Consider the following 12,542-nt stretch of genomic DNA (forward strand, 5'->3'; position numbering starts at 1 on the left):
AGAGCCCATAAACATGGGAAAATAATCTACAAATTCACTGATCTATGACAGGCACAAATGTATTTTCCATCTCCTTTGAATACTTTGAACATTAACTCATCATTGGAGAACCCAAATTGTGGTATTTGACACAAGAGAAGAATTTTATGGAAAACAATTTTTAGGTCAGTCTCCCACTTTGTAACAACACAGTTGTTGTAAACAGCTCAATTTCTGCTTCCTTCAGTTCCCAATACCCACAATTGCAACTTCTTTTATTCTCCCAATAAACCAGATTTTTGACAGGAGAAAGTGAACCACAATGTATTATGTTGCTGCCTGAATACTACATATTTCCTTTTTAAGCAAATGAAATGCAACATTGTCTTAATGTTTGAAAATGAAAAACATCGGGTTGGTTTTTTTCCTTTTCAGAATATTCCTGTTATTTTGTTACAGTGCAGTCATTTTCTAGTCCTGATTTTAAATTTCGATTTCTGTCATTAACTGCAGAGCAGATACAGGCTTGGAACCTGGAGCAATGACTTTGCAGCTGAAACACACTGGCTTCCACCACTTTTTGTGATTTAGAGAGACATCAGACTTGTGTTATCGTCAGGCATCCAAGTTATTTAAAATTACTTTCCTCTGAATGTAAATTTTTGTGCGTGTCATGATCTAACTAGATTGATTCTATTCAAGTTTATAGTTCAGCTCAACAGTTAAAAGTTTTCTTTAGCTTGGATTCAACAAATTCTAGATCAAGGTCAGGTCTAAAGCTCCAGTTTATTGTTGTTGTTCTCTCCCAACCATTACTTTGTGCATCATGTAAATTGCCTTTGGATTAAAGTATTTTGTGATATGGAAACACGGGGCATTTTAGGCATTAAGAGCACTGAGCATATCTCTGAATCACAACTGGGCCTGATTTTTGTTTTTCTTTACCCTGTACTGTGTCAGACAGAGGATTTCCTACCGTTGTTTGGGAAAAGAAAGCTGGGGCTGGAAAGGAAAGCATAAAAGTGATTGCCTGATGGTTTAGTGTTACAGACCACCTACCCTGAGAGGGGAGGAACTGAAATTCTAAAGGAGAGAAAAGCCATAGCCCAGCAGCAAACAACTAAGGGAGAGCTTAGTGGAAAATTAGTGGAACAATAAAATATGATTCCATTTTGGTAAGACTTTGGTACATGGAATAGCTTTACATGGGAGAAAATGGAAAGCAAAAGGAGCCACTTAAGGGAAAAGCATTAGACAGACATTTAGAGACTTTCTAGACAGACCTAATAGAATTTTATACACTTGTTATATAATCTGTGTATATTCAGATGTTGTCTTGCATAATTCCTTGACTTTACAGTTAAAAGAAGGGAAAATAAATAACTAGATAGGGAAGGGAAATAAAATAAATTGTGCATCTCTCCAGAAGAGGCTTTTTTTAGGGAGGAAAGCACAGGGCAAGATGTTTTAAATTCTTATGGGACCTCAACAAGCAATTTATCTAGAAACTATTTATAAACTATTTTTATAAAGTCTCAGTTAGTGACAAATAGATGTATCTTAACGTAAAATTCACTTCTGGATGAAATATTTACCCAACTTTATTCACATTCACCCTTAAATAATCTGGTTTGCTTTGGGGCACTGTGTACAGTAGATTCCACACACATCTGATGAGGGGGCAGCTCTGTCCCTGGGGATTCCTGCTCACCTACAACTCAGATTTTCCCAAAACAGGAGAATCTGACTGCAAAACCACAGACTGTCGTGGACCACTGAACTCAAGGCAGAGCATTACCACAATCGGTTTAGGGCATTTAGTTGAGTGTATAAAAAACCTTAAATAACGAAGAAATAAAAAAGCTGTCAAGTGAAGTTTGAAGTTCACCGAGAATATTTTCCAGAGGCTGCAGCTACACCTCACTGCTGTTTGTCTGCCTGTTCAGCTTCCATGAGAACACTGTGGAGGAATTTAGAGGGGGCTAAAACCTTTTATTCCCAAACACATTTCTCTCTGTGTCAGTCACTGGGGAATCCAAGAGCACAAGTGCAGAGTGGACACGTCCTGGCTGGTGGAGCAGGCTAAGCCAGCAAGGAGTGAGAGTGTTCTTGCCTTGGTAACCCTGAGGGGCTGAAATTTGGGTTGGGATCTCTTCTTTTGGGCTGAGCCTGAATCCATCTATTGTTTCATGGGAGAACAGCTGCAGGGGACACCAGGGAAGTTTGCAGGAGGAAGGAAAAGCTGATTCTTCTTCAGGATGGAAGTGAAGGTTTTCTGGTTAAACAGATGTTCCTGCAGTGGCTGTGCTGTGCTGAGAGCATCAGTTATCAGCTGGAAAAGCCAATAGGGTCAATGAAGCAAAGTGATGCCTGATCCATTTCAAGAGGCACCGGGGCAAATTTCTCACTCCACACACTGAAACCAAGGTAAGATCTCAGTTATAAATCAAAATGGCCATTTCTCCCCTGCCAGTAGAGGAAGAATTCCCCAGGAGCAGCTGCCAGGCTGCTGTGAAGGCTCACACTCACTTTCCTTTCCAGGTGGGGCCTGGGGTTGTTTCAAACACCCCTTTTTAAGAGACCCCTTTCACTGAGCCCTGGGATGTGGAAAGACACTGGAAACTATTTTGAATCCTTGCAACAGGTGGTTAGAGTCAAACTGCAGTACATAAAAGTTGTAGTCTTTCCAAGGTTTTCATTTTAGCCACATGAATTATTTCTCATTTATTGTGACAGGAGTTTCAGCAAGTTGTGCACATAATTTCTATTTGCTTTTTCTAATAAGCAGTCAGGGCAAGGGTGACTTCTGTTCTTTCTGCCTCAAAATGTGTGTGAGCAAACAAACATCTCATTTCATATGCAGCACCAGCACAATGACCAGATGTCTTGTGTATGCTTTAAAATATTTTTGTTCCAGTCTGCAGATGAAATTCTTTCCACTTTAAAAATGTTCAGTCTGAACTTGGGCAGTTAAAGGATTCCTGATGACAGAGCTGGATGAGCCAGCAAGACACACACTCCTCTCACTTACATGAACTTTTATACTTGCATTGAATTTATATCAATTCCTTTCGTGGCCTGAGGTGAGACTTTAAAATTTTCTAAGGTTTGCTCTGTTGTTTTTATTGTTCTCTGGATGAGACTAGATTTGGTCCCAGCAAGAGCAGAACTACTGCCTAAAAGCTGAACTGAGGCTGCCCTCAGCCCTGCAGGGTCAGAGGGGTTTGAAAAATCTCCATTCCTGTTTCTTACAGGAATACAAGAATATACTTTAACAAATACACATCAGAAATTGTCACATGGGAAGGTTTCATGGTTCTCTCTTGCAGTGCCCACTGTCAGTTCTGAAACCCACACAGTCCAAGCATGAAATCCTTATCAAAAAAGAGTTGTTCTTATCTGTATCATAGTTCACACAGCAGTGCCCTCATGGATGCCTTCAGCTCTTACAAATCTTCCCTGCTGCAGTCAGCACAGTCACACTGACACTGCTTTTTCCAGTGGAGGAGGCAGAAAGGAAAATTACCAAATCCTGCTAACAACAAGAGCCTGCTATAATTAATTGTGTTACTACTGCCAGTGCTAAGTGGGAAGATGAACTGAGAGTGGTGAATGGAGCAGAACAGACTCAAGCAACAGAAGGTAAATAACAGTATTTACATGGGCATCAAATATTTGACAGTTCTACAACCAGCTTGTTATTCCTGATAACTGTTGCTTTGGGATAAAGAGCGTTTGCTCTTTCATTTCTGGCTTTTTCATCCTGGAGGAGGTGCTGAGCAGCAGCTCTGTGTCACTGCCAGGGGACACCTGAGGGGTTGTTGGCTCACTCAGCTCTCCCAGCAGAACCCTGAGGTTTATTTAAGCAGCTCCCCAGATCCAAAACGGGGCTGCCCATCAAGGTGGGGCTGTCTGGGCTTCAGTGGGGTTGTTTCACACATCAGACACAGGGTGGGCACCTCCTGTCCTGCTCAGCCTCTAACCCAGCACAGAACATCCACACAGAACCCAAGGCTGGGGCTCAGCAGAATTTATTGTTACTGTGGTGGTGCCTGGGGACCTTCCCAGACATCAAATCCCTGTTGTCACCAGAGCTTACCTCAAATAAAGTCAAATGTAAATATTCAAAAGTGTACAGCAGGGCAAAGCCAAGAGGGTTATATCACACTTGTTGCCAGAACTGACTCAGAGAAGCTGAGTTTGGCACTTTCATGGCCAAGGCAGGGCTGGGACCCCAAGCTTTTAGTCCAGGGAGTGACTTAACCACAAAGGCAGCAGCTTCCCGTGGAGGGGGAATAAATCCACAACTGTAATCCTCTCCAGGTTGTTTTAGTGCTGCTCCTGGGTACAGATGGAAGCTTGTGGGGCTTTCACAGTGCCTTTGTCTAGACTAAGATTTAGATAGATAATTCTAAAAATTCAGTATATGACACATGTAACAGAAATTCCTGTATGCTGAGCTAGTCAGGAGAAGGATTAGGGATGTATCACTTGCAGTGTGACCAGCTGAGCTTATATTAAAGTATAGATCGCACCTACACATTTTGGGTTGTTTTTTAGTTTTGTTTTTGTTTTTTGGCTATGCTAGACCAGACTAGCTAACCAGTTCTAACAGAATTGGGATCAGTGGAACTAGGGCACAGCATAAAGTAACAAAAAAATGAACAAAGAGAAAATTAGGGAAAATATCCCTACATTAATAACAGAATGCTTTTGCGAATTTTACTCATCCTTCAAACATAAATCAGTTACCTTGATACTAAGAGAACAGTAATAAGTCTGAGACAAAACAGGAATCTTTTCAAAAAATTCGTGAAAACAAATACTTAGATGGTTAAAATACTTCTTGAGCCATAGCTAGATCACCTGCAGTTCTATACCCTGTAAATAAATTATACCTGCATTTCCATGAGGAATGGGAAGCTTCCATGATATGGATAACAGCTGCTTAAAATTCCAACTGTATTAAAGTTTGGTTTATCCATGAATTATGTATTCAACTATTGCTAGCTATATGTGATTGTTTCTAACAACAATTAATACTAGTCCTTTAAGTAAAAAGCACAGTGTGCATCTGTTCCAGATGGAGAAAGCATTTATTCTGTGTGTACCTAAGAGTCCCAGAGGGAGCTTTGGGTGTCCAAGGAATGCAGGGTGGGGTGCACTGTGCCTTCCCTTCAGCCCTAGCTGTCAGATCAGCCCCGAATTGCTGTTTCTGCTGCCATTTTTAGTGATTTGCTATCAGCAGCTCCAGCCCCTGGGGAGATAAGTGGGGGCACATGAGCTCTGCAGGGCTGTGGGGCAGGGCTATATCAGTCTGGCAGCTGTTCTGTGATGGGGAAGGTATGTGACAGCTCAGGGCAGGCTCCAACAAATGGCACCCCCTCCCCAAAAACGGGCTCCAAACTGGCCTGCCCCCCAAAGGCTGCCTGCGTGAGGATTCAGTGTCACGCCTGACATCTGTGCTGAAACCTGAGTTTTTCTGGTGGGAAATGCCTTAGCATGGAGGTGTTTGCAGGGAATGTGTTGGGGGCCTGCTGAACACTGGCCCTTTACCCAGCAAGGACCTGCTGATGTACAAAATCTGTAGCACTGACACGTCACTGCTGTTTTAACCAAAGATAGCTCAGCCCCAGAGCTGCTGGTATTTATGGTGGGGAAGATGGCTTGCAGAGGAGTGATGGAATGCTGCCTAAAACGCAGAGGAGGCTCAGACCTGCAGCTCCAAACCACTCCCCACATGCTGGGACACTAATTCTGGGGAGCAGAAAAGTTGAGAACCAGACCAGACACTCCCCACAAACCCAGGAGTCACTGAATTAAAGTAGAATTCTCAGACAATATCAGCGGGATTGTCACTCAGAAGAAACCATTATTTCAGATAAAATTTCCCTATTTCAGATAAATTTTCTCATGGGCAATATTCTCTGTTGCCTAGCCTCTTGGGTGGTTGTTTCATTTAATGTGAAAAAGGTGTAAACCACTGTTTCTCTCAGTGGTGGTGTTTCACACTCACTGTAATTTTAAAGGGCACAGAGTAGAAAGGAAGGAGACCCAGTGCAGGTAGGATTCTCTGCAGAGAACTGCAAGAAAAGCTGCTCCTTGCAACAAAAGCTGCTCCTTGCAACAAAAGCTGCTCCTTGCAACAAAAGCTGCTCCTTGCAACAAAAGCTGCTCCTTGCAACAAAAGCTGCTCCTTGCAACAAAAGCTGCTCCTTGCAACAAAAGCTGCTCCTTGATTTTCTGCTTTCTGTCCCTGGATGCTCTGCTGTCCCCATGTTCCTGCCTCCCCCCAAACCCCCAGGATTCCCATCCATGATGTTTTGCAGCCAAGGAGGAGTTGATAAATAGAGTTTTGACTTGTGCCACTAGCTAGAAAAGGATGCACCTTTCCAATTCATTTCACCCAGAACTATTAAGTAGTCATTGAGAAGACAACTAAGGTACCAAATTCAGATTAAATCTTTGTTTCTACTTCCCCAGAGTGCTGAAAGCCATGACTTCCAGGATGATTTTGCCTCAGTATATTGGAATAACACATTTCAACTTAAGGGCATGATTTATGCCAAATCTGCCTTTGTAGGTTAGGATCTATTATTCATAATTCAGACAAGATAAGTGGAAAAGACATGTTAGTGCTTTATGTTAGAAAGTGTTGATTTGTGTAGTCACAGATTTACTGTAAAGCTGATGTGGCTGAGATAACCTGTCAGTAATTAGAATTTTGAGTAGGGTGAGTATTGATCAACACAAAACCAGGAGTTCATTAATAGCAGAAAATTCCCAGAGCATAAACAGGTCCTTAAATCCAGTGATCCCCCCTGGAATCCAGAGAGCCTGCAGGGAGCCCCTGTGGTCCTGCCACTGCAGGGGACACACAGACTGTCCTGGTTGCTCACCAGGGTCATTCCCTCCACAAAAATTCAATATTCACAGGAATACAAATGCCAGTTCCAGAGGAAGAGGAGGAAGGAGCAGCTCTGCTGCCTGACCACCAAGTGTGTAGCCCAAGAAAGAGGAGAGTTTTCCCTCCTGTTTCTACTCCCCAGTTCCCTGAGCTAAGCAATGTCAGGCAAATCCCACTTTACCTGAGATACTTCCATGTCTTTAGGGATTAGTTATGTACATCCCCATTTGCAGCTTTTACCCACAACATTTCCCATCATATCGGGACACTAAGCTTAGATGTTTTAATAAATATAGTGATTTTTTTTCATTAAGCTGTTCCTGAGCCATCACTGCTTTACTGCTGAGTGTCAGTATGAACTGCTAAACATGAAATATTGTCTACAGCTATCATTTCCAGAGACACAGGGGATAAAAAGCTATATTGTTGATTTTTTCCACAAAAATACAATCAACTTTCAGTGCAAACATTCAAAGATGTAATGAAAAGCTGCTGTAACAACAATTCTCCCTGCCTAGCTGCTGTTGGGGGGTTGAATATGCCATTTGTAAGGTTTAAATTGCTTTTGCAGTCAAGTGTTGTAATCCATTAGTGATAAGAAAAGGTATTTGTCTATCAGTTGTAGTTAACTGCATTCCTTGTGTTAGAAACAGTTTAGTCTCTTACACGAGCCCGGCGCAGGAAATTGTTCCGAGAGTCTGGAAAAGGAGCAGTCGGTGCTCCCTTCCCCCAGCAGAAATGTGATGGATAACTGAGCTCTGACAGCCAGCAACTTAACCTTTAGCAGTGCTGCACAGAGCAGCACCACAGAGCTTCACTCAAAGCATTTCAGCAAAGAAATGAGCAAAGTTTTGCACAAAAAACTCCACAACTCTTCCTGGGATTTTTCTCTTAAAACAGCGACGTTCCTCCCTTTGAGTGTTCAACCCTGTTATTTCATTGCTTTTTTAGATGATATCATTACTCTTCCAAAAAATAAGTTCTAAATCTGTGGGTAAATGGATGAAGGCTAAGATTTGGGGGTTGTAAATTGGAATTGCAGCTTCTCTGGAAGAGCAAGTTCTCAGATCAGAGTTGTTACCAACTCCATTGGGGTTTTGGAGCAGCATTTGTTCAATATTATCAGCTTGGCATGTTTGGCTAAACATCACCAGGAAATGCCCTGGTGCAGGAAGTGCACCAGGACATTCCCTTGGGTTTCTTTTTGCTCTGTGAAGAAGCTGACAAATGTTGCACCAGATCTCCAAGATGTGATCTAACCCAGCAAAGCAGGATGGATATTAAATATCACAGACTCATGGAAATCAGATAGGAAACGTATCACATGTGACATCAACCCCCAGACTGGCACTGGACTGGCACCGTGATCATCTTGGTCACTACCTAAATGCAGGATTATAAATTTAGGATCTATGTAAACTGCACATATACAAAGCAATATAATTCTAGAGAGTTCAAAACAGTAATTCAAGCACTGCACCCTTTATGATGGTAATGCAGTCATCTCCTTATGTGGTTTTATGACAAAAAGCTTAATTTTGTGAGGGGCTGTTCTCACAGGGCCAGGAGCCTGTTAGAGGCCGGTCTCACCCTGTCCTGAAAGCCAAAGCAGCTTCCTGTGGGATTTCAGAGCTGCAGCTGTTCCAGTGAATTCAGGATGTGTCTTACACAGCCTTGCACCTTAGGAAAAGCTGCAGCCATCGGGCTGGACAACACCTGATGTTATACACAGGACCCCTCTATTCTGCTGCTTCAAAAAATCCATGCTGAGGGGGGGGTTTGTAGGTTTCTGGGACCTCACTCTCTGCTGAACTTGGTCCTGACAACAGAGGAACTGGCAGAGGCACTGGAATATGAATATTGCAGAAGAGTCTGCTTTCCCACTAAATGTATTTGGCAGGAGGAGCCCTGACCTGCAGGGAATGCGAGCTGAACCCCTGGAGAAGGAAGGATAACAACCCTGGGAAAACAAGCAGAGAAAAAGGAGACAAAGTGCATTACATCAGGGTTCCTTGTTTGTCAGAGGAGCTGCAGAGCTTCAGCTCCTGATTTCTGAGGAGAGCAGAGGCTGTGCCAGGACAGTGACTCCCTTACAAAGGCTGGGCACGAGGCCACACAGTGATAGCGAGTTCAGAGCAAATAATCCCATCAATACCAACTTCTTGTTGTGCAGAGTGCTTGGAGATCATACATCATCCTTAACAGGAACATTTCCTGCTGTCCTGCTGCCAGGGTGCTCCCAGCAAAGCCTGGGAGAAGGGAGGAGGCACTGAGTGCTGGTGCTCTCAGCTGGGCGGGAGGGCAGCAGGGCCACAGCACCCCCTGGGTCACATCTCTGCTCTGGTTTTCATCTGACAGCGATTCCCACTTGTTTTCATTGAGCAGAACCATATGTTTGGTTTTCAGCAGCACATGAAAAAGTCAGGGCACTGTTCAGAGCTGAAATCTCTCCACAGAGAGGGAACTGATGGGGCTGCATCTGCCCCACCACTCAATATTTCTCTTCAAAGACTGGGTTGGATTTACTGCAGCTGTCAATCAGCTCCAAGCACTTACTCCATTTTTTCCCCCCTCTTTGTAAATCACATCCATCAAATCTACTGCTGTCAAGTGGATAGTGAAAGGTACCTCCCCCCTAAAGGGCCTCTCCAGCTGAAAGCACAACAAGCACCTGATAATCCACAGGAAACCCTGTGGGATATAAATATACCTGCAGTGTATCAGGCCAGAATAACCAGAGGGAATCTACACCAGGGTGCCCAGTCCAACCAAGTGCAGCTCACAGGAGCATCCCCCTTGTTCTGCCTCAAATGGGAACAGTTTGTCCACACTCTTAAAACCCAATTCCACAAATTCCACACAACCCCCCTCGCCATTTCTTTTGCCTCCTTGCTGCAGGTAATGCAATAAAATACTGATCCAGCAGCTGGTCTGTGTGCAGCTGAGATTTCTCTCTGGTTTCAAGCAGCCTCTGCCTCCACAGCCATAAAACAAGGCCACACTGGGATAAACAAAATTGTATCCTTGCACAGAAGGTCTAAACTCTGAGGGACAATCCTCCCTGGATGCTGAGCCTCATGCAGGTTCACAGGTCTTTGACAATTTACATTCTACTTTGGATTACATTCTTTCTCACATCCTATTTCCCACAGAAAGGGGGGCTGGAATTGGACACTTGGTGCTCACCTGACAGATAAATATCCTTCCTGTAAACAGGAAGCCTGTTCAGTTTTTGGCCATAAATAAAGTTGCATCCAGCAGTAACTATAGGAGGGCAGACTTCAGGCTCCGTGTTGTAAACACTGTCAGATGCAAAAAATAGTTTCTGGATTTTATACAAGGTATTAGAGTAGCAAGATGTGATTACAAGGCATACTCTTTTTCTGGGAGCCTATTTATGTGCAGCTGAACACAGCTTTTGATTCATGAAGCTCCTTTTTTATATAAAATGCAGTTTGGCAAGTTTTAGCACTTAGTTAACTAATTCCCACCAGAAATACTGAAAGCATGGTTTCCATTTATAGCAAAGGGGATTAGGCTGATTCAGAAATACAGTATGTTGACAGAACTATTTAAAAGCATATGGACAATTTGCTCCTTTCTTCTCCATGACAAAAATGAGTGGTAACCATCAAATTCTTTGCATCAGAGCACTGGCCTCTCTGTTTTGTCAAGATCAGTGTAATCTTTTCCAGTTGTAAAATTGAACCCAAAGTAGCCTGATTTATTGTTCTTCGCTCTCCTAAAAGGCACTGAAGCATCTCCACAGCCCTTTCCAGGCAAACTCAGGGTAAATCACTGCATGAAGGCTTCCAGAACACAGCTTTGAGTGGTGCAATAGTCCCAACACTAGATACTAGTTAATTGCAAGTATTTGGTGATGATTTTCTATTAATTGCAAAAGTTTATGCTAGTATACTTCAAGAAATCTATGACAGTATAATGCAAGAGGAGAAGAATTATGTTTTGTTTCTTATTCACATATGTCTTGTTGGAGCATCTATAATTATTCTACTTGGGCTTTATGCAAAGAAGTGTCTCAGTCCTGCAGTAGAGCAAAAAAATCCCAGCACAAAAGATGCATGTCCATACTTAAACCACAAAAAAACCACAGAACAGGGCAGGATGGGAGGGACCTGCTCCAGCAGGGAAATGTGCACAAACACAGTGTGCCCTTACAGAATGAATTAAAAGTATTCATAATATAGAAAATTATACAATTGATACAACCAGTGATGATTTGTAAAGGTTCCTAGGGAAAAGCCTGGCCTGTGAAAAGTCCTGATTGCCCAGCAAGTCAATAAAGGTTTCCTAGACACAGGAATATATCTAAGAGTGATGTAAGAACTTCCCAGGAAAAGCTGCCACTGTCAGAGGGGACAGCAGGCTGTCACACTCATCCTTTGGCTGCCAGCCACCAAGGGATGCAGGCTGCAAGAAAGCTCAGCATTTTCCTACAGGCACCAAAAATAAGGGATCAGAGCCAGAACTGGTGCTGTGCATCTTTGCCTTGAGACATTTAGGTCTGACTCAAATATCTGCACAATTTCATCTTCACAGAGCTCAAGGAAAGTATCATCAACAGTCAGAGGAAGAAGTGGGAGGATGCATGAGCAAATCCATGGAGGAAGTCCTACCCTCAAGTAGAGGGAGTTCTTCTGAGTCCTGTGTGAACAGTAATATTTCTTACTTACAGAAAATGCACTGAAAGGGAAAATGCAGACCCCCAAAAAGCAGGGACTGAAATGATTCTCAGCTGAAATCAGAGAGGCTCTGTGTGCCAGCCCAATCTGATATTCACAGTGATCTGCAGGCACTCTCTTCACCCATTTGCTGACTGCAGTGCACTATTGTGAATGAATAACACCACATTTTCTTGACTATATCTTAGACTAATGCCATGAATACTTTTGTTAATGATCCAGAACATTCACAGCCTGTTTTAATTATTTCATCTCCCTTGTACTTCTCAATTATTAAAATAAGCAGACGTTACCAGAAAGTGTTAGGAACAAAGTTTAAGCATGAGAACAGCTCTGTGCTCTCAGCAGCACGATCCAGAAAACATTTGGCTGCCAACAGTTCAGTGATTCATGAAAATCACACTTGCATGTGAAATCTGTGTTTGGCTGAGGCCCCAGGCAGGTGGTACCAACCTGTCAGGCTTAACACACAGAAGGATTTCAGAGCATTTCAGGACAGTGCTGTTTAAATGAAACTGTCCAGTGTGAGACTTGCTGATCCTCAGGTGCAGAGGATTTTAGAACTCTACTGACCAAAGAATTCATATTTTCTATTCCTGCTCCTCTCACAGGGAGACCTCACAAGGACTTTGGGGCAGATGGGGACAACACAATCAAACTTTCCCTTTTCCTTCCTATTGTTACATGCTGCAAATTATGGTAATATTTATGAGTATCAAAACCTGAAAATACTCAAAGATTAAGCCAATATAGTAACTGTGTCAGGAAATAAATTTAAGCCAGACAGGTGTATGGCAAAATGACTCAAACCTTTGCTAACGAGTGTCAGATAATTTATATTCTCTTTAAGCAGAGCTATCCAATGTTTCACTCTTTAAAAGCAGCCAGTTGGAGAAATATTCCCAAGACAAAAATATTGTGCATCCAAAATGCTCCAGTAAGTGTGACAGCAA

Source organism: Prinia subflava, chromosome 14 (genome assembly GCF_021018805.1).
Source record: "Prinia subflava isolate CZ2003 ecotype Zambia chromosome 14, Cam_Psub_1.2, whole genome shotgun sequence".
Taxonomy (NCBI): Eukaryota; Metazoa; Chordata; class Aves; order Passeriformes; family Cisticolidae; genus Prinia; species Prinia subflava.